We start from the raw sequence: 23062 nt of genomic DNA on the forward strand, positions 1-23062 counted from the left end.
TTAAGTAGTGGGTATAGAGTTCCATCAAAATTTGCATTTGTAAGGCTTTTGCGTGAGTATTTTATGAAAAAAGAAAGTAAGAAGGTACATGGAACCTGATATTTTCCTGTGCTTCCTTAATCTTTTTTTTCCAAAGTATCTAGATAAAGAAAACCATATTACATCAATTACACAGTTATGCTTTTGTGCTTACACAAAGCTATCTATATCTTTCAGAATGCTTTCATACTTTAATATGTAAGATCACTTTTTGTATTGAGCTACATGTATGTAGGCTCCTGAGCCCATGCACATTTTCGTTTTCCTTGTAGAAGTCAGATGAGTTGTATAGAAGCATAGGTGTCCCTGTGAACCCCGATCATCAAAGATCTTGGTATACATTAAAAATTGTTTGGGATATTTAGGACTTGTCTGTAATCCTGGCTGTCCTGGTTTCAGCTGGGATAGAGTTAACTGTCTTCCTAGTAGCTGGTACAGTGCTATGTTTTGAGTTCAGTATGCGAAGAATGTTGATAACACTGATGTTTTCAGTTGTTGCTCAGTAGTGTTTAGGCTAAAGTCAAGGATTTTTCAGCTTCTGATGCCCAGCCAGCAGGAAAGCTGGAGGGGCACGAGAAGTTGGCACAGGACACAGCGAGGGCACCTGACCCAAAGTGGCCAACGATGTATTCCATACCATGTGACGTCCCATCTAGTATAGGAACTGGGAAGTGGGGGGGGGAATCGCTGCTTGGGGGACTAGCTGGGTGTCGGTTGGGGGGTGGTGAGCAATTGCACTGCGCGTCATTTGTACATTCCAATCCTTTCATTATTACTGTTGTCATTTTATTAGTGTTATCATTATCATTATTAGTTTCTTCTTTTCTGTTCTATTAAACCATTCTTATCTCAACCCACAGGTTTTGCTTCTTTTCCCACTTTTCTCCCCCATCCCACTGGGTGGGGGGGAGTAAGTGAGCGGCTGCGTGGTGTTTAGTTGCTGGCTGGGGTTAAACCACGACACTGGCATATGTCTGATTTCAGCATGAGCAGGAACATAAAACTTTATGCTGCTGTGGCATGAAGTTCAGTACAGGAAAGCTACTGATGTTAGTACTAGGGAATCCGGATGAACACTTTTGTGCCAGAAACTGCAGACCTACTGACAATTCCACTACCTGTGTCAGCTCAGTGAAAGCTGGTACAGAGTGTGCTTACATGTGCTGTGATAATCCTTCTGCTCCCAGTGGAGCACCTTTACAACACAGGTCTATCAGATTTTTAATGTGTGTCTAGTTATGTTTAATATGATGTATATTAATACATAAAATATGTTACTGAATTGTAAATACATGTATTTACACAGATAGTTGATACAGATAGCGGTACAAATATAAATAACTTTGTGTTCTTGTATTTGCACACAGAGATAGCTATATTCACTCTTAAGTTACTTTGATACATTTCTGAAATTCTGTTTTCAAACCATTTGGTTATGTGATAATTTAAAAAACAAACTAAGGCATTTTCAGATACAGGGATGAGAAAATGCATATGCAATCTTCAAGCCAATTTATCATTATTTGTTACCGTGCTCGCATAAGCAATTAGGTTATATAGACATGCAGAGATCATTATTATTAAGTGTTTTTAAAGAGCTTAACCTTTTAGCATAGAATTAGTATACGAAAATTTAGCCCAAAGATTGCTTTTCCTAGTTACAAATTTTTGAAAGTAAGAGTTCATAATGGCAGTATTTCTTGTGCTCCCGCCTCTTACAGCCATCGTAGCATAGCTTGGTAGCTAACAGGGGCGTTGCGAGCAACCCTAATACTTAGGTGGCATAACCTTTTCCATTTTAATGGATCTGACATTCTTTTCTTTGAGAAGCTGTTACATTTACAGTGTTTGCAGCAGATCTTTAATTTGGTGTAAATAAACCGTTCAGGCTGTGGTGTGTTTTTTGTAACATGAAATTCTCTTCAGCTTTTGCTGATACATAAACGTGAATGTTGAGATATCCTTTCTTACTTGCAGAAGAACTGTGGCCAAGTACCAGAATAGTACCGCATCAAAATTTGGAGGCAGACAGGCCTCTCTGCCGAAGTGAATGCTTGAGAGCTCTCTGAGCTGCTGTATATTGGAAGGGGTGGGACAGGAGCCGAAACAAGCCAAGCTGTCCCATCTTCAGAACTCAGCTTTATTCTACCCCTGACAAAACTGTCTGCAGAGGAAATGAAGCTTGGTTCCCACTCCCAGTAGATGTTTCCCCATGTCCAGGGTATTTTGTTCCTGCATATAGTTTCCCTTCTTTTTTCCTCCTTCTCTGCCTCTGACACAAGCACCATATGGTCATAAAGGTATCTTAATATTCCAACAAAAATAATGAGAGGTGGAGGAGAAAAAGAGAGTGGAGTGAGTTGTTCCCTTTGCCAAAGGTAGAAGTGTTTGCTTTTTCCTTTAAAAAAGCACATAGGAGGGACTACATAGGAACAAATATTATATTAGTTGTAAAGCACACCAAAATTAGGAAGTGGCAGATTCCAGACTGCCCATGAGACCCTAATTGGTGCTTCTTTGTGCATTTATAGTGTGCTATAATTTTTAATAATGTTATAGTATACTCGTTTTTATTATTCAGTCCTCAGGATAAACTCAGAAGGGTTAGAAATGAGATTGCATGTGCAATATTAAATTTGCTGGTTTTAGATTACTACTTTATTTTGCAACATTAAAATCTTTTGCTCATTCACTGTATGTAGACAAATGTGCCAAAATCTAATAAGCAAGTATCTGGGAAATGAATATTTTAGAAATGTGTGTATGTCATGCATTTTATTTCAATTATTTGGGGAAATTATACAGGAATGATAAAATTTATTTGATCATAAAATACTGATGATAATCAATAATGATTAATAAAGTATATATCTAACTTTAATTGTTGTGTCCATGCATGCAATGAAGACAAGAATTTCTAATCATAAAAATTTAACCTGCTAAGCATTATAAACAAAACAAATTTTAGAAAACATGGTAGAGTTCCTTTTATATAAAAATGATGTAATTCAAACTCATTATGGTGATGACTACCCTTATGTTTGCAACCTTTACTGTATGCAGATTCGAGTTATATTTATCAGATTATAATAGTTATGAACTTTGCACATTCATTCCATTGAAGCTTGCATGCTTCTTCATAGCACAAACATTTTTTCATTCTGTCTGATTATTGTTGTGGTTCATGCTGTTTATGCTGTAAATTCTCCTGGCTAATGCCGTTCACAGATCTTGTTCCATTTTTGTTCAGTAGTTCTAAAGAGGCAAATTGAGAAGAGAAAAGTTTCTGTGAGTTACCTGTCCTTTCTTATGACTCAAGCCCTTCTGACAGTTTTTAATATTGTAGCATTTTCCTTCTGCCCTTTCAACTTGCTGGGTGTTCAACTTCCATGTTACTCTTTGTCTGTCTGCAGAAGTGGCTACCTTCAGCACGTATTTAAAGAAAGAACATGACACTCTTCCTCGCCTATGGTCTCTAAAATATGCTTCCAAATTATTTTTTTGTTGATCCACCCTTCTTTCCACAAAAATGTTTTCTCTGGTTTTAAACCTAGTTTCCAAAGAGGGAGAGAGAAAGCTAAAGAAACTGTAAGCAAGGCAAGGTCATAAGACATGTTAAAGGAGCTGAGGTTATTGTGGTGTTGGGTACTATGGAGGAGACTACAAAACAGTAGGAAACTCCAGTTTGGAAGTCTCCCTATTCTTAGAACAATTTGTTTTTCTATATTGCTGCTGTAGAAGTGTTTAAACTTGCCCTTAAAGGACTATTTAACATTCCAAAGAGCTAACTAAACAGGGAAACTATGGTACTGATGCTTCTTCTGGAGCCCAGGGGTTAAAATACAGAGTTGTACAATTTCTCACCAAGTTTGTTAAGGCCAAAGTACATTTAATTGTTTTAAAATGCATTTGTTTTTTTGAAGATATACACATAAATAGTTCACAAGGATGCTGTGTGGATATTTACTGCTTTTTAGCTATCAGTCAAGAGGCAATAAGTAATTATTGTTACAATCAACAGTTTTTCTTCTGTTGCTTCTCTGTAAATAGAAAACTCTTTGATGTATATTTATATTACAGCTTGAGTGAAAAAAAGAAGTTGTTGAAATCTTCACTTACAAAATTAAATGATATGGGGTTTGTAAATGTTAATTTTTTAAAACCTGATATGCAGTTTATATGCTAGGAATATATGGGGTATTAAAAATAGTTATGAAAAATTCTTACATAAACTTGATTGACTGAATTGCTAACTAAATTATTAAATAAACTTTCTCTAAAAATATTAATTTTAAATAGAAGCAACTGAAATGGAGCATAAGCAATAACATTTATTAAACAAGGTATCTTACTTTTTAAAAAACTGAACCTTGACTCATCTTTCATTAGTTAAAGCTTTATCCTCCAAATGTAAATTATTTCAGTGTTGGATCAATTTATTTTGAGAATTCTAACTTCAACTTTTATTTTTTCCCCTCATCAGGCACATCAGAATGTTTTATTAGAAAAAAAAAAATGTTGATGTATTGAGCTAGTGTTGTAAGTTTAGTTAATAGCTCTGAATAGTTCAGCTTATAAATTTATATATATATATATTTATGTGGGCTTAAGGAGGATTATTCATATGATAATAAGAAAAATCTCACAAGAACCCCAATGTTAGATTGATTTCTGCTGTTTAGAATTGACCAGAATTGGAAGGTTTCAAAACCAGCTGTCATATGAAAAAAGCAATGAACTGGTTCATATGTACCTGGAAATAAGGTGGGGTTTTTTATCTGAACAATCGCCTTTCAATTTCTGCCCTCATTTCTTCATTCTATATTATATTTCTGCACCTATACCTATTTTTTGAGTAATTTCTTTAAATTAAGATATTACCACATAAACTGCTGTCATAAAGGAATATAACTCAGCTTAATATATATTTGTATTTCTGTACTTTTCAAGTTCTAGTTGATGATTCTATAGTAAGACTACCAATTAGTATCTATACTTGATTGTCCTGGTTTTGGTTGGAATAAAGTAAATTTTCTTCCCAGTAGCTGGTATAGTGCTGTGTTTTGGATTTAGGATGAGAAAAATGTTGAAAACACACTGATGTTTTAGTTGTTTCTAGGCAGTGTTTATACTAAGTCAAGGGCTTTTCAGCTTCTCATGCCAAAGGGATATTCCATACTATGTGACATCATGCCCAGTATATAAACTGGGGAAGTTGGCCAGGGGACACGCAGCTTGGGGATTGGCTGGGTACCAGTCAGTGGGTGGTGAGAAATTGTATCGTGCATCACTTGTTTTGTATATTCTATATTTATTATTTATTAGTATTATTTTTTCCCCCTTCCTTTTCTGTCCTATTAAACTGTCTTTATCTCAACCCACGAGTTTTACTTTTTTTTTCCAATTCTCTCCCCCATCCCACTGCAGGGGGACAGGGAGTGAGCAAGTTACTGTGTGGTGCTTAGTTGCCTACTGGGGTTAAACCACAACATTGATTTTTCCAGAAGGAAAGCATACACAGATCTTTCTTTGAACACATGCTATTGCCTTAATTCATAAAAGTTACAGAAGTTAACAATATCTACAGTAACAACTATGCGTACTCAAGGATTGAGACATATGACTGGCTCTGATTTTGAATCAGTGACTTGTTTATACTACTGCTTTGTTAAATAAGCATAATTATTAAAAAAAAAGAGAAATGTTTTTCTGCCATTCCACTGTCTCTAAACCATTCAGAATAAATCTGCTTGCAAACATCATTAAATATGTATTTTTCACATTTATGAACGCTTGGTATTTTGAGGGTGCTAAACAATTGACTGTCCAAATAGCTTTTTTTGTTTGATATGACATTCTTAGGTGGTCAGTCAGAAAAAAAAGGATTATTCCATTCATTGTGAATTCTGCTACTTCTAGTATCTCGATGTAGTGATCTTTAATAAGCTATTCACTTAGCTGTCTATGAGAAAGAATGAACTTCAGTTACTCTGTAGATCTAATTTCAACTTGCTGTTTTATAGCATTTCTTCAAATAGTAGTCATCCAGACAAATCTATTCTTGAAAGCTTCTGGAAGGCTAATTACATACCCTATACAGAGATGCATGTTACGTTGATGAAAAAATCATAAATCAAGACATAATTATAAAGTTTAGTAGAGCTGGAAAAGCAAGAAAAGGAAAGTTGGGAAGGATTTTTTTCCTACCGCAGTTACCATTCTCCTTAAAGTTCTATGGTTAGCATAACTGGAATAACCCTGGTACAGATTTATGCAAACCTATAAAAGATTAATGCTGATTCCTATAGATTTTTGTATTTGGGAAGCTGCCATAAAATACAGAGTTCACTAAAACATTTCCTGTTAATTTGGTGTGGCATAACATGACTTATTCTGGAATATAAAATGTCATTGTAATCATATGTTACTGGGATTTATTTTTCCTCATTCAATCATAAGAGAAATATTACTGATTGGCACTTTGCCAACAATAGAGTCCTTGTCTTAGTCTGGTGTACCAGGCGATGATGATTGTATAACATTTCTCTTTCAAAAACGCTGTGGTTTTGCATTGCCTCTTGAACCAGGTACCAGCTGTTTGATTACGAATTGCAATCATCAAGAGGCTTTGCAAATCCCAATAATGGCTGTAGAATGCAATCCTAAATTTTAGGCTCTTGATCCCCAAGGAGGAATATGGAATCTGCAGCTTAGTCACTAAGCTCCCTACATAGCATCTTGAGGATACATGCCATAAAAAGATAGTCCACGAAATTTCCGTTCTGAAGAGGAGCCTCTTGCATCTATTCAATTGGAAATGTGAAACGGATGGTGTCATATGGTATCACATCAACTTAGATTCATCATCCCTGGCTTAGAGGTGCAGGGAGGTACCCTCATTCACTTGAAGTCAGAAGATTTAAGAGTTTTTCAGAGAATGAACAGCAGCAGTATTCTTTGAACAAATGAAGTCAAGGCTTGCTCCTGTGCCACTGCTTCAGTTGCTGTTCTTTATATAATTAAGTGTTTAGAGATTTTGGCTAACAAGTGGAAGGTCTAGATTTGATTCTCCTAGGCTGAAGAAATTCAGGTCCACTTCTCACAAGAGCATCCATATATACATTAACCTCTCCTATTGCTTTCTGATATTCATGTCAAACAGGAAAGTGGCCAGAATGAAAAGATTTCAGCTTTTACATTGTGGAGGAGCTGTTTTAACATGCTAAATTGGCAGAAAAGTAACCCTTCTTTTCCCTAAAAATGAATATGGTTTTCTGGTTACTTAGTGCATGGAAACAGCTTAGCACAGCCAGATCTAAGGCGAGAGAGGAAGAGGAAACGTTGCACCAAGGATAAGGCTGTTGTGGCACTGCAGCTTTGAAAATACTAAAAGACATTTTAGTTAGAAGAGTAGATACATTTATCTCTCTCTTTGCACTATTCCCTATCCTATTATAACAGTGTTGGTGTCTAAATTTTCAGAAATAACTGACATATTTTTAAAGGTTAGGTAAAATATCATTATAAATTACTATGATTACACTTTAAGAAAAGCAGGTGAAAATACTGGACATAATTAAAGAATGATTCTGGAAACATGAATGTCTTAAAAATGGTAATAGAAAAAATGACTGGAGAAGTAAATTGCTGTAGTGTAAATGTTTGATTCCCAGCATCTGCACACTTTACTGTTTTTTAATTTTAGAGACATCCTGGAGTGGATGCTAGCAAATTTACTTAATATGTTACTTGGGCTAATTTCAAAGTAAGTTTCTTTTATTGCATCTCAAAGCAGTGTTAGCATTCATTTACCATTCAATGAAATGCAAACTTACAATAGCTGGTTGAAAAAGAAGGCCAAATTGATATAACAGGTTTACTATGGTATTTTCAGCACCAGAGAGTGATATTTTATCATGCTCACTTTTTTAGATACTTAACAGTGCAAGACAAAATGTCAAAATGTAATTTAAGTACAGTAACCATTTTTCTTGTTTTTAACTTCAAAATATACTGATAATTAGTTTTCACAGCAGAATTACTTGTGAATACTTACATTTTCAGTTTCTAAAATTAAGTATGATAGCATTTTCTATTGATTGCCAACAGAAATATAATTGAGAATATATGCCCTTCTAGAGCTTTGTTGTAAGAGTCATTTTATGTCAGAAGAGTCAGCAGTGACTTCTGTACTGCATTTGCCATGTCATTTATTTTTATGAATTTCGAGTACATATTTGAAACTACTTTTAAAAAGTTATTGCAGTTGAAACATGCAGATGTGATGTTAAAAGAATCATAGTTCTTTTTTTAAAAAATTTGATATGCGTTTAGACTGAGTGCTTCATCATCTGTGCTTTTTGTTCAGGTTCCTGTGTTCTGAATTTTGAATTCTAGTGTATTTATGTTTCATTCCTATAAATACAAATTTGGTAAATATAGCACTACAAAATGGTCATACAGCCATAACTAAGAGCTTATTTCCAGTGTACACATTAGAATTAGTGAATGAATACAGTAAGCTCTCAAAAGTTGATTTTAGATGCTTGCGTCTGTTCTTCTTAGAAGTTTACAAAGAAAGCTTTCATGGAAAATTTCCATAATGACCCAAAATAACCTACTCCATGTAAGGTAGATTTTAAATATTACCACAGCTATTTAAGCCAAACAAGGAAAGTCTGCAATATAGAATAGAAAGCATATTCTGTAATAGTTAGCTCTTAATTTTCTGAGTATTTTTTTTCTTTCATCCGTGTTGTATTACAGAGCAGTGCTGATACCAGTAGTCTTCAAGGGTATGATCAATCATATTATATTTAATAATACCTACAAAACATTCTTTCTGTAACATCAGTAGATTTAAAAACCATTATCATTTTGTTTAAAAACCATTATCATTAGGCTGGAGTAATCAGCATAGCAAATAAATTAATGAATATATATGATGAGGTACTGTGGCAGATCAGCACTTGCTGAACAAAGATGGCAGTTCAGGGTGTTCCAGTACTTTGTTGCAACTGATGTTGCCATTAACCATTTATCTTCTAATCTTTGATTTTCATTATTTTATTGAAACTTCATATTCAAAATAAAAGGAAAGTCTTTAACTTAATGTTTATGCTAAGATGCTGTCTTACTGCACTCCTAATTTAAAAATGGGTGAAATCGAAGAAGTCATTCACTATAAACAAATGTGGTTTAATTTTTTGTGTTCCGGTTATCAGTAACACTAAGAGATAACCCATTTCTCCTGAATTTTGATGTTTGTCCTAGAGGCAGTAGAAAAATCAAATGTATTTTAATTTACATTATCTACCCAAATCTTAAATGCCCTTGATTAATAAAAATATATGTGTGCAAAGGATAGCTCTGCTTTTAATCTGTTACAAAGATCATAAAAGCAGTGAATGTTATGACTCCAAGATGTTTCCTGAGGGATCAAGAAATCTGCACTTTTCTTAAGATTGACCTATCACCTTGAAAAGCAGTCATGAAGGAGAGCTGCAAATGCAAGACCACTGTCAGGTCAACCTGTCGTGGTGCTGACAGGTCTCTGATATAAAACCCAATTTACTATTTAAGAAGCACATCCATTATCCTTCTGATTTTAAAATAGAACATACATCAGCAAAATGATAAAAGAAAGTGCTTAAGAATTATGAAAGTCAAGGACTATTTCATATCAGAAAGTCACAACCTTTTTTGCATATTACTGATTAAAATTACAGTGAATGTTAATATTCATCTATGTCTTTTTTTCTTCCAGAAAGTTAAGAGTTTGCACCAGTTGAACTTTAATCATTGTAATTCTACTTGTATTATATTATTATTATTTGGATTAGTCAGACATTATATTACATTACTTTTTACAGGAGTTGAAGAGGTTTTTGGAAGCGTGGGTGATTTTAGGCAAACTGATGTGTCAGTTTTTGGGAAGAAGATCTGTGGTTTTGATCCTAATGAAAAAAAAACACCAACAACAAGCCATGTTTTTCCTATCATTAGGTGTAATCTTCATCTCCATTTGTAATTTGGAATAGAGTAAAATTCTTAAGTTTGCTGTGTAAAGAGGATCTGTAGACTCCTCTACTTAATACAGTTTCAGTTCTTGAAAATGGAAAGTTTAAAGCTTTACTGAATGGGCAGTAAAAAGGAAAAACATTAAAATTTTTCACTTGATGACCTTAATGGATTTAAATGTTAAGTTGGATATCCTAAAATAGTAGGAACAAAATACTCATTATATTACTGAAATGTCCACCAAGGCTGATGCGGAAATAATGTTATGGATTTCTAGTATCAAAGCAGTCTTCACCCTTTAGAACAGTTTCCAGTGTCATCATACTTATGAAATTTTAAAATAGCTGTTTTAACTTGTGCCTGTATTTGATCATACCTTTTTTACTGTCTTTTTTTTTTTGCTTTTATTGATAGTTAAAGAGTTAGGGGCTTACTACATAACTCTTAGTTCTGAAGATTTACTGGGCATAAGATTGCCTAAGTATAATTTTTAACCTTAAAAATTCCTCAGGAATAAATACATTATTGGTTTCATATTCTTCATGTGCTTTTGATTTTTTCAAGAGTTTGTCCAGTCTGCTCATAAAGGATTTGCATTTCTTTAAACTACTAGGCCTGTAAATATCAGAAGGGCTCTGAAATCTTGTCTGCATTTTGTTTTAGTTTAACTTCTACTGGTAAACATTTAAAAATCATTAATCTGTGCTCTGATCAGTGTAGCTATGTTGCTTTTGTCTTGAGACTCCAGATAAGATCAGTGGCAGTAATCAAGTTTTCAAAGTTGAAATACATTTAATTAATATTTCTAAAATCTCAGGAGATCTTCATATGGATTAATTTATAAAGGCATAAAATAATTGTAATTTCAGCCAACTGGCTCAAAATCTGTTTTGTTCACTTGGTATGTGTTTGCTGTTACAGTCTGTGTTTTCACTTAGCATTTCCTTGTTTCTTGAAGACAGTGAGATATTATATGATTTATTTTATTTTATTTATCAACAAAGTTAAGAATGATTATAATTTAAATGAACTAAGAAAAACACTTTTAGCCATGTTGTCTATACCCTATGTGGCAAGATTGTTCTTTAATTTATAATATATATAACTGCATCAGTCTTCATAAGGGCATTGCAAGCAATTGTCATATAGGCTTATTTACAATGTGCGTATCTGCACATTCATTGTTTTCATTGAAAGACAACTGCTTTCTTGGAACATAAGTAAAGCTGCTCTAAAAAGTGAAAGGGCCTTGCACCTGCACCTGAATTTAGCTAACAGGAAGCAGACCTATGTAGTTAGCCATTTTTTGAAGTAATTACTCTGATGATGAAAGAAGGTCATCTACCACAGATAGCCTTTAACCTGAGTTTTACTAAGAGGTACCAGACAGCCATTCTTTTTAAGAAGGGGTGGGTTTTTTGGTTGGTTGATATTTTTGTTTGTTTGGGGTTTTTTTGTGGAGATTAGATGTAGTAGAGCTTTTTTGGAATTAATGTAAAAAATTTCAACTCTAGTCATAAAAGTTGAATTTCATGCATTTTTAATTTCATGGTAAGTTTGAAGAGTCTGTGTTATTCTTCTAATGATTGTTTGAGGGGGAAAAAACCTTAGACTGAATACTATAGTTCTTAAAGATTCTAATGTCAAAAGAATTTAAATAATAAAAAATAACATTTACTTTGAAATTTCCTAAACTTAACTCTGTTCCTGTGAAGCAAATTTTGTAATTTTCAGCAAGATATATTCTATTCCCTGTTGATTAAGTTGCTTAGTTGTGTGATTTCCTGAGGCTTCCTTACATGGCTTGTTTGAGTTATTACAAGTGTTCCAACAAAAGGTATTTTTATACAGCTCAGTGTAAGGTTATACATTCTGCAAGCAGGAAATGCAGGCCAAATGTGCAGAGTAGGGTCTATATGCTGAAAAGCAGGGATTCCAAAAAACTATCTATTACTATCATGAAAGTAATAACAGGTAAGCAGCAATGGGCTGTGGTCTTGTATGTAATGGACTAATATGAAAACAAAGTTTCTAAATAGAGACTATATGAAAATTATTTTGTTCTTATATATGATATCAGCAGTTGGGGATAGGCCATGAAGATAATTTCTTGCATTACCTGTAACTCCATTATACTGCAAGACATATGTAAAGGGAATATTTACCCATTTTTGTGTGCATTTTAGATTTTTCCAAAGCATAATTATTCTAGAACAGTTATCTCTATGTGCATACTCTCTTCCTAAGTGAGTTTCCATATGGAGTTGAAGAGAGCTTATAAGAAACAATTGTTCTGGACTAATTAGTGCATGTTAAATATTTTGGAACATTTACAACTATGGATGAGTGTTAATGTTGTACCCTGCAGACTTGGTCCAGAGCCCACTGGATTTAATTCCCCTTGCTTCAATGAAATGTCTTTCAGAACTGCTGAGCCAGCTTTTAGTATTTACCAGAGTAGATAGAGTTAAGGCAATTTGCAATTTTGAAAAGGATTTAATGGGGCATTCAGATGATTTATCAAACTCTCAAAAGTGTTACCTTGATTGACTTTCTTTGTAGTTGCCTTGCTCCAGAGTGAAGGGAGACATCCCTCTCTCATTAACCCATGTGTGAGTTGCAGCAACCATTTCCAACAGCTTCCTCCAAAAACAGCAGTAAATCCTTCTTTCTGTAGGTATGGTTCCATGAACAGGTGAGCTCATATAACACTTTGCTGCTGCCTAGAAGTCTTGACTATTTCTCAGTTTTTTCTCCCCTGCTCCTCATTGTGCAGCCTGTCTTCTTGCACCATCTCTCCTGTTCATCTGACACTAGCGTAAGCTGCTTTGGCTTGCTAACCCAGCAAAAAAGTATCATCTTTTTTCTCCTTGGTTGGTTTTCTACCAAATTATTGAGATGAATCAACTCAGAGAACTCTCACAAGCACATCAGCCAGTAAAAGTCAGATGTTGGGAACGTGTCTAGTAGAAGGGAGTGGAGAAAAATGAAGCTCCACTTTTAAACAGTGGCAAGACGTTAGATCAGCTCATCTCATTGTGTAAAAATGTTGTGATAGCAAAGCCACTATTGAAGTTTGCACTTGACAGGAGCCCCTCAAAGAAACACTGGCAGACCTGATTTCCTACTTCAAGCAATGGAGTTAAGACACAATGTAGGCTTTTCTATAATCACATCTAAAAATTAAAAAAAAAAAAAGGCCTATTAGGATTAGTTCTGTATTAAACCCATGATATTTATCATGAATTGTTCCTTTATTCTCTAGAGGATTATTGATTCTTTTTTCTTCTTTGTAATACATTCAATTTTTACTGCATGTTCTATTCAGGTGTATTGGACAAAAATATTCAGGCTGTGTGTGCATGCATTCTCTTCTCTCTCACACTCTCACAAAATTCTACATTCATCATATTTCTTTCATGATATAGCTTACACTATAATGTATACTGTATATAATATATCTGTAGTCGATTATTTACTGTCTGTAGTTTTCATTATCTAGTTAAATTCTTCCTTTTTTATTTTTCCATTCCTAGTTCACTAGGGTGCATAAATCAGTGTGTTGGACACCATGCAATATTTTCCATGTCATTAACTAGAAGCTGGAAAAATTATTACATTGACATGAATTTCATTCATTTTGTACCTCTTTCCCATATTTACTTTTTTGTGGATAAATTATTAAAACTTGTTTTAGCTTTTTTTTATTAGCAAATCATCTCTTTCTCAATAGGTTAACATTCTCAGTATTTTCTCTAATATTGCTATCATTTTAGTTAAGGCTGTTATCTTTTCTCTAAAAATGCTTTTATCAGAAGAATTTTAATCTGTTTATTTTGTTAGTTTTTACTTTTGTCTCCCAGTCCTGATTGGATTTGAGGGAATAACCCCAGGTTAGCTATTCTTCCTTTGTAGCATAATAGTATTGTTATACTTTTCTTGAGCTGTTTTCAAAAAATCATCCTGAACATTTTTAGTTCTTGTATTTTTCCAGTAAACTGTAATTTATTATTCATTAATTATGATGTCTTTAAGCTGTTTTAATAATTTTCCAGGTTTATATTGCAATACTATTACAAAATTCCATGCTCCTTTCCTCCCATTTTGGGTACAGAAAGCCCCATGAAACTAATAATCAATGAAGATGTAGGAGGAGAAGACAAGGCACAAACCAATCATACCATGATTCTTCAACCTTGTGTGTGTATTGGAACACCTCATTTCAGGCAGCTTCATTCATATGCTGTCCCATTGGTTGCAACAGTCAGTAATAATTACTGCAACACTGCTAGTTCAGAAACAATCGTAGGTTTTTTTCAATGTTAGGGGAAGATTTTCTTCAAATTAGTTGCAACTTTCTACTGCCTTTGTACTGGGGCAAAGATTTGTGATCAGGTATTTAATTTTCACAATAGTTCCTTTCTTGGCATCAAATATTCTTTACTGTCACGTTCCTGAGTTTATTCCTTAGCATTCAGAAATGCTAAGGTGTTATACAGCACAAAACTTTACTAGTTCTTCCCTTCTGGATCAGTTCTTCCTATAAGTAAAAACAAAGCAAGCCAAAGAAAGGATGACTTCTTTGTTTTCTGAGATTGCCTTGTCTATATAGCTTCTAAATCTTTTATAAATATCTGTTACTGTACTATTCTTAATGGTGTTATTGCAGATTCGTATCACATTATCACTAGAAGCCATAGTAAAAGAATAGGATCTGCTGATGGCACTGTACAACACAATGCAAAACAAGAACCTCAAGGTTATTGTTTGTGTCTGGACCTTTAAAAATCTTAAAGGTATCATGCATGTGATAGAAATATTGGAAGGTAATTATTTCACTGAAACAGAAGACTAGAGAGCATGGAGGAATATTCTGGAAGAATATTCTCAGAAAACTACAGAAAAGCTATAGAAATAACTTTATCAATGCTAATTGGCAACATTATATTTCCGTTTTGATGAAATGTTTTAAATTTTTGAGAAAAGATAATGAATAAGAAAGGATAAAATAAGACATTTGAAGCAGTACTTTGAATAGTTCTGAAAACTAGATTCTGTATTATCAGCCAAAATAAGATCCTGCATGGAAAGTTCGTCAGCTAGTGTGATGAGATTCATGCATACAGTTAAATGTACATTACATCAGTGAAAATGGCATTTAGTCTTTGTCGTTATGCAAGATTATGTTACTCTCATTCCATTTGTCTGCAGGTTTACTATGTCTAATCCAGTTTATAGACTGACATGCTGGATAGTCACCTTTCCCTTCTGGGGTTAAAAGAGAAGACAAGTGGGAAAAAAATGTGGAAATATATTATTAAAGTTATTGAATAATAATTTCTTTGTACATCACTTTTAAGCAAACTGAATCTTTATTTCACCAAAACTTAAGCTATTTTGTCACTGAGCTGTAGTTTGTCCTGGTTTCAGCTGGGATAGAGTTAACTGTCTTCCTAGTAGCTGGTACAGTGCTATGTTTTGAGTTCAGTATGCGAAGAATGTTGATAACACTGATGTTTTCAGTTGTTGCTCAGTAGTGTTTAGGCTAAAGTCAAGGATTTTTCAGCTTCTGATGCCCAGCCAGCGAGAAAGCTGGAGGGGCACAAGAAGTTGGCACAGGACACAGCGAGGGCACCTGACCCAAAGTGGCCAACGGTGTATTCCATACCATGTGACGTCCCATCTAGTATAGGAACTGGGAAGTGGGGGGGGGAATCGCCGCTTGGGGGACTAGCTGGGTGTCGGTTGGGGGGTGGTAAGCAATTGCACTGCACATCATTTGTACGTTCCAATCCTTTTATTATTACTGTTGTCATTTTATTAGTGTTATCATTATCATTATTAGTTTCTTCTTTTCTGTTCTATTAAACCGTTCTTATCTCAACCCACAGGTTTTACTTCTTTTCCCACTTTTCTCCCCCATCCCACTGGGTGGGGGGAGTGAGTGAGCGGCTGCATGGTGCCTAGTTGTTGGCTGGGGTTAAACAACGACAACTTATTGTTAAGATTTTAGATGTTAACAGTTTCAGTAGCTTTGAAAATAAGTTTTACCTGTCATCTAACTTTGTCATTGGTCTAATTTTGGATTTTCAGAATTCACTATGAATTTACTCAGTATGGTTTTGATCTCCACAGAACCTGTAGCTTTATGAGTGCATTCTCTTCTTTGTCTTCTTACCTGCGATCTGCTGAAACTGGCAAAATCACAAAAAATATGTGCATGGAACCATATTTTTAGGCACCGGCTTTTACAATCCTGTTGGCTAACTGTACCTGTTTGGGGGTTTTTTTATCTTTAGAAATGTATGTAAACTTCTTTGGAAATTTATTCCAGATTCTTTAGGTAGTAGATTCTGTTCATTGGTGATCTAAAGAAAATTGATGAATGAATGGGGTTTTTTAGGTAGGCACTCTTGATTTTGATATAATCCAGTTGTCTGCTAATGACCTTTGGGATGAGAATTGTCCTGCAACCCCTGGGGGGGGGCAAGGAGAGGGTGTATGGTTCTTTCTGGATCTCATTGAGAAAGGCCTGACAACAAAGGACATAATAAAATAGCTATTTTAATAAGGCAGAGTTAAAAGATGAATATAGATAGCAAGTAAATCTTAAGTCCTTTCAGATGCTGGGAACCCTCCTTTTGTGCAGCATTGGACTGACACTCAGACGGATTTTCCCATGGCACACTGCGCACATTATGTCTTTGGAGAGGTTCCTCTTCCCTCCCATACCGTGGTGCCTTTTCTTAAGTGTAGCAAACAGAATCATATATCTTCTTTTGACAGGCTGGAATGTTATCTCTGTCACAACATTCACCAGCATGCACCACAGGCAGGCGTGGGCCATTCTAACAGATTGTCTTACAGCAACAAAATCATACTAACATACAGGCTTCTCAGGCCTTAAGTACAAGGCCCAATAGAGCAGACATGGCTCACTCAAGATCACTAACTCCTTGAATACGGTGTCTTCTACAAGGCTCCCAATACATTCACCTGGCCAGATGTAGATGCATACCAAAAAATAAAGTAAGAAACGAATGAGGTATCCATACAACTTCCAGCTCATATTGAGTTATAAAGATTATCTGCTCTGCCTGCCTACAGTGTGATTCAGCTCATCCTAGGGCAGACATAAATTTTTAGCAATAACTGTGCAACCAAAATTTAGCAATACTTTATGAAATAACTGTTTAGTATATGTGAATCAGTATGATTTGGTGCCACAGATCGTTCTATGTTTACTGTCTATCTCTACAGAGAATTTACTGGGAATCAGTCCTACACATTTGAAGTATAGGATCTTACTTCATTTGCTATTCTGTTTACATTTTTTAAAATGTTAAAATATTGAATTATTTGTATTGTCCTTTAAGAGGAATTAACTTAAGACTGTTGTATTTGAGAAGATTTTATCTTAATAGTTCAAGTTTAGCAAGGCATAAAAGCTTGCTTGCTTGCTTGCTTGCTTGCTTTGTCATAAAGTCATCTTTGGTCAGCTTATGGTCTCTGTATTTACTCTGAGTGCTAGATTTACTCAGGTACAATGAAATCTTGTCTTTAAATTTCAAAGCTGTCATTCTTCTTCAAGTCCAAGAGGTTTCTTCTTTTATCACTGAAATGATACATGAAAATTAGCCAAGTCTCAGCAGAAGTGTCTGATTCTTCTTTGCCACTAGTGCAAATGACAAAAGTGGCATTGTTACAGTATAAAGACAACAATTTTTCTTAACTATAATGTTAACAACAGTCACCAAAGGCATTTAAAGATTATTTTACCTTTGGTAAATGTCCAGTATTCATAGTCATATATTCTTAGAGCATTTCTATCATTTAATTATTTGTTCTAAGATCATACCATTTTTCATTTCTCTGTCTTTTCTAGTTTTGATAGTGCCTGGGTTGTTTGGGTGTGTACACTGTTCTATCCAAATAAGAAAATTGATAAGAAAATTGCTAGCCTCTGGTTTGTTTAAGGTCTACTTTTGTGTAAGGCATCAGATTTTGCGAAGATATGTTTAAATTCATCTGTTACTAGTCTTGTATACAAGGAATCAGGATTGCACCCTAGTTACAAAAGCATCTGCCAGAACTTTTGAAGACTGAGATTTGAGAATCTTTTATAAGTCTTACCATTTTATAACTAGCTTAGATTTAGTCACCAGATCCTCCAGACTCATTCTTGATTTTGGAAACTAGACTCTACACCTACATTTCAACTTGTATTTAACTTCAGTGTAGTTAACATAACACTATACAATTTGTTCCTCTTTGTTCCTCTTTGTCAGAGATCTGTAGTTAGTGTTACAGATTATTTCAGCTTGTTAGAAAAATTCTTCCTAAGATACAGATACGTTCTGACTTTTAAGCGGTTTATAACCTATATCCTAACGGGGCAAAATTGCTTTTGTTTAATGATGTTCTGCTTTTCCAAAGTACTTCCTCTTATGGTGACATCCTTAAAAGTTTGCATTCTTGTTTACTTTAAGCAGATCCCTTCTTAAAATGGAACATTCCAACTCTCAGAAATACTGAAAGAACTATTCAGACAAATGGATCCTTATGAGGAGAGTTTTTCCTTACACATTGATTTACATATACCTTGACAATCTCTCTACTCTGGTTTGGTGACAGAGGGAAGGTGAGAAGTTTGGGGTTTTTTCTTTAATTTGGGTTTTTTTTTTTCCATTCTGAGATTATTTGACAGACATTTTACATAATTGCAAATTATTACATAGTAGAGTGTTATGTTACTTACTGCTAAATACTAGGTGGAGAGTTAAGTCAGTATTCCACAGAAGCTGTCTTCTGAAAAGTGTATCATCATATATCATGTTCAGTTCCTGTACTATTTTCTTGTCCATGTTACACAAAAAGATATCTTTTAAAAGTTTAAACTTCAAAAAGTAATAGAGAATTTGCTCTAGTGTATATAACCTGCTCAAAAATTTCCTATTTTGAATGATATTTCTGTTCCTGTGGCAGTATTGAAAATTAATTTCTATATGTGAAAGGTGAACATAAATATTTGGAGATATTCAGTATGTATGTTTACATATTGCACAAAGGACCAATTATTGAAATTACTAGGCTTTCAAAATACTGGTCTTTATTATGAACATATATTTTTCTGTTTATTTTTTGAGATATTAGGACTTGATATTTCTAAAGAAGATACATCTAAAGGTGATACAGTATGGCCTCTGATACCTGATTTGTGCCAATATCAGTTGTGATCATTCTGATAATCTCTTATATCCTCTTTAATCCTCTCTAAGTCCCTTTATTATTGCAAACTCCAGTCTCTGACATCAATGTTTTTATTATGCCAGTTACAATCTGGATTAATTTAGGAAATTAGTTTTTCTAACTGACTGCATGCTCTGCCTGTGCATCTTTGCAGTATCTTTTTGTGGCAACACTGTATAATCCTCTGAAGCATCTTTTGCTGAGATTTTTAAAAGTAGTGATCTCACCAGTAACCCTATGATTAGTTTCTTCCTTGTGTTATTACGAGCTGGAAGTATTTTTGATTGATAAATCTAAAGCAAAAGCTGACAGATTACATAAACTTGAGATTTTAGAGCCTCATTTTTTTCAGGAATAAAGGAAATAATTCACAGCAAGTAATTCACTCAATGAGTTTAAATGAGTTTACCTTCTACTGTTCCAAAAGTGTTCATGAGAATATATGAATTCCCTCAATCTTATTTATTGTACTGATCTGTTCTGTAAATATTTTCAGCAACTTGGCAATGAATTTTTAATGTGAATATTTGGTTTTATGCTAAAACACAGTTTCAATTAGGTGAGCCTTCTAAATAGTCTCTTCAATCCATTTTAGTCAACACACTAACAGCCTAGCAGAATACCATAATTTCTTTTGAAAAAGAAAATACAATGCAGAGTAGAAACACGGTACTCAAGACTTCAGAGAGGAAATTAAGACTATGACTGTTTCATACTGGACAATAAAATATGAGATTGGAAGAACTTTGCCATATAAAATGCAAAATGTAATATTTGATCAGCTGAATATTTTCATTGTTTTCAATAATCACATAAATTCACCGAGAGATTTGTTGTTAATCAGCTGTGTAGCAAATAATTTTTCATTGGACTAGAGTTCTTTCTGAGAGAAATAAAGTGTCCTGGAAATGTAAATGTTGTCCATATATCTTATTAGAAACCATTTTGATAAGTTTCTAGAGAATTCAATAAGAAAATAAGGATAGAAAATTTGAGCTAAATGTTTGTAATCAGTAAAATTAAAAATCAGTGGCAGGTAAATGTATTCTTCACAGTAAGAACAGCATTAAAATTAAAATTCCTATTAAAATATTTTATTGTATTGAATAAATTATGAAATTTCAAAATTCCCATCAAAGTTTTCATTCCTTCTGCATCTGTCTGCATCTGTCTACATCTGAGGAAATGTATCCGGTGAAAGGAAAGACAGTTATGAAGTGTTCTGCTTGTTTACTTTAGAAGTTCCACCCTTGTGAAAAAAATGCCTCAGCTGGTGGGGAAAACTTTCATTTAGTGGCACCCATTTTAATTGGTCCTGAATCAACATCATTTTTTTAAAAAGCAAAATCACTACTTATTTTTTAAATATGTTTCAGCTATACTCAAATTATAAACACAGATACATATTTTTACCATAAAAATACTGTATATTCTGAAGAAAAATAAATGTGTGATCTGACCTTAGCTTTTGCCTGATAGCGGAAGAAAGGTTTGATACTAGATTAATCGTTTATGTGTAGCTCGTCTGGGTTTTTCTTCTGATCTTGTCAGTCTTAAAAGAGCTATGAATTTTATTGAGACTGGTGATGCACTTGTAGCTTTATTACCTGTTTGAGAAGCTACAAAATATTGAAGCTCTTTAATAACAAACGCTTTATATTTCTTTGTGTCACCAAATTTCCTAGATTGATACATTCTGTTTGATTGCTACAATCCTACTGCACTGTTTATATGGTTCTAAGGCACTAATTTCTGCAAGACCTTGAAATAAACTACTAAAGGCATTTATAAATATATCCTTTTTTTTTTTAGTTTAGTTATATGACTTCCTCCTGTGCTATGAGTAGCTGCAGTACTTACTTTATTCTGACTTCCATGAGTGTTACTATTAGTTGCTCTCTGTTGACAGCTAAACTGTCAAATACTGTATTACTGAAGATTAATTCCTTCTTAAAATGTTAGTAGGTCTCATAACTAAATAATAGCTACTGCTCACCTGTCTTCCACATCTTTACTTCACAATTACCCAACTATCTTTTCTTTCTGAGATGATGCAACTGATATATATCAAACTAAATTGTCAGCAATTGTTCTCAACTTCTGTTTAACTTTGAAATTACAGGTTCTATTACAGACCTGAAGGAGGGCTTCTGTTTTGATTTTGTCAGTTATACCAAATCATCTATAAAATATATTCACCCTATCTGCAAACCTTATTGCTAGATTCTGTGTATGTCTCAAGACTTTATACACGTTGCTTGTATGTGTCAAGGAAAATAGAGCTGATATAAAAAAAAATAATTGTAATAGGTTAGAAACAAAGTCATTTACTACAAATCTAAGTATCTTTACAACCATTATTTAATGCATAGTCTTCCATTTCTTCAGTTTGATTTTTTGAAATCTGCATCGTAATGAGTCATTAGATTTTGAAAATTATCAGGAATGAAGGTATGGGAAGGTTTTATACGGCTGAGTAGTTAATCTTTGGCAACAATAAATTTTTTTTGTTGATCTTCAGTTAAGCAAAGAATTTATGCTTGTGCTTACCTTATGGTAAGCTGAGTTCAAGAAGAAAGATGGATGAAGCCTAACGTTTTACTACTAGTTTCCAGTTGTCACTCTGCTTGTGGTTTCAGCTGTACTTTTTACTCTTCACTGGGTTTACCTCTTCTTTAGGACTAAAGGAAACTAGATATAGTCTTTTTCTGAGATTAGAAAGGTTGCAGCAGCAAGATGGTGTAACTGCTGATTTCTCTCAAGGACACCATGGTGATGGACGGGAAGCTGGGCCAGCTGCTCCCATGGATGGCAGCAAGGGACTTCACTCTCTGTTTTCATGGGCCCCTTCACAGGTCTTATGATAGGTACTATACAATAATTACATCACTATGAGAATGGGGGCCTTGGTGGTATCACTATGGAACTTGCTGCCAAATTTGTCATCAGCTTCCATCTGGAGCTATGATCACCTGAATCATGACCAACCATGAACTTCAGGAAGTGGTAAGTACAGTTGTTGAATAGATGCAGCTACTGGAACAGTTACCCTGCTGAAGATATCAGAACCACTCATGTTAAAACCTGTCCGTGGCTATTCTGACTGTAATAAATTCTATGCAGTTTCCACTTAAATTTATTTTTGGTTGGAACAGGCTTTTTAGGAATAGCAGTCTGTGAAGATGAGGAGAGGGAGTTACCCTATATATGAAAGGGCAGCTGGAGTGCATGGAGCTCTGCCTTGTGACAGATGATGAGCCAACTGAAAGTTTATGTATTAGAATTAGAGGGAGGACAAAGAGGGTGACATTGTTGTGCGTATCATCTACTACAGACTGCCTAACGTGGAAGAAGATGAGGCCTTCTTCAGACACCTGGGAGAAGCCTCATGTTTGCAGGCCCCAATACTCATGGGGGACCTGGTTGATGGCACTTCAGTGTCACTCCTGATAATCTTTGAAAGGTCGTGGCAATCTTGGGAGGTTCCTCGGGGCTTGAAGAAAGCAAGTGTAACTCCTGTCTTCAAGAAGGGCAAGAAGGACAATCTAGAGAAATACAGGTAATTCAGCCTAATATTGATCCCTAGGAAAGTGGTGGAACAAATCCTCCTGCAATCTATTTCGAAATATATGGAAGACAAGAAGGTGATTGGGAGTAGTCAGCATGGATTTATAAAGAGGAACTCGTGCTTAACTAACATGGTAGCCTTCTACAATGAGGTGCCTGGCTCGGAGGATGAGGGGAGAGGCGTGGA

The 23062-nt window shown here is 34.6% G+C and overlaps 1 protein-coding gene across 3 annotated transcripts in view; it reads left to right on the forward strand.

Moving 5' to 3' along the window:
• Window positions 1–23062, forward strand: part of PACRG (parkin coregulated) — a 266917-nt gene that overhangs the window by 21604 nt on the left and 222251 nt on the right. The gene's annotated exons all lie outside the window — the stretch shown is intronic.

Source organism: Harpia harpyja, chromosome 4 (assembly GCF_026419915.1).
Source record: "Harpia harpyja isolate bHarHar1 chromosome 4, bHarHar1 primary haplotype, whole genome shotgun sequence".
In the NCBI taxonomy this organism is placed as follows: Eukaryota; Metazoa; Chordata; class Aves; order Accipitriformes; family Accipitridae; genus Harpia; species Harpia harpyja.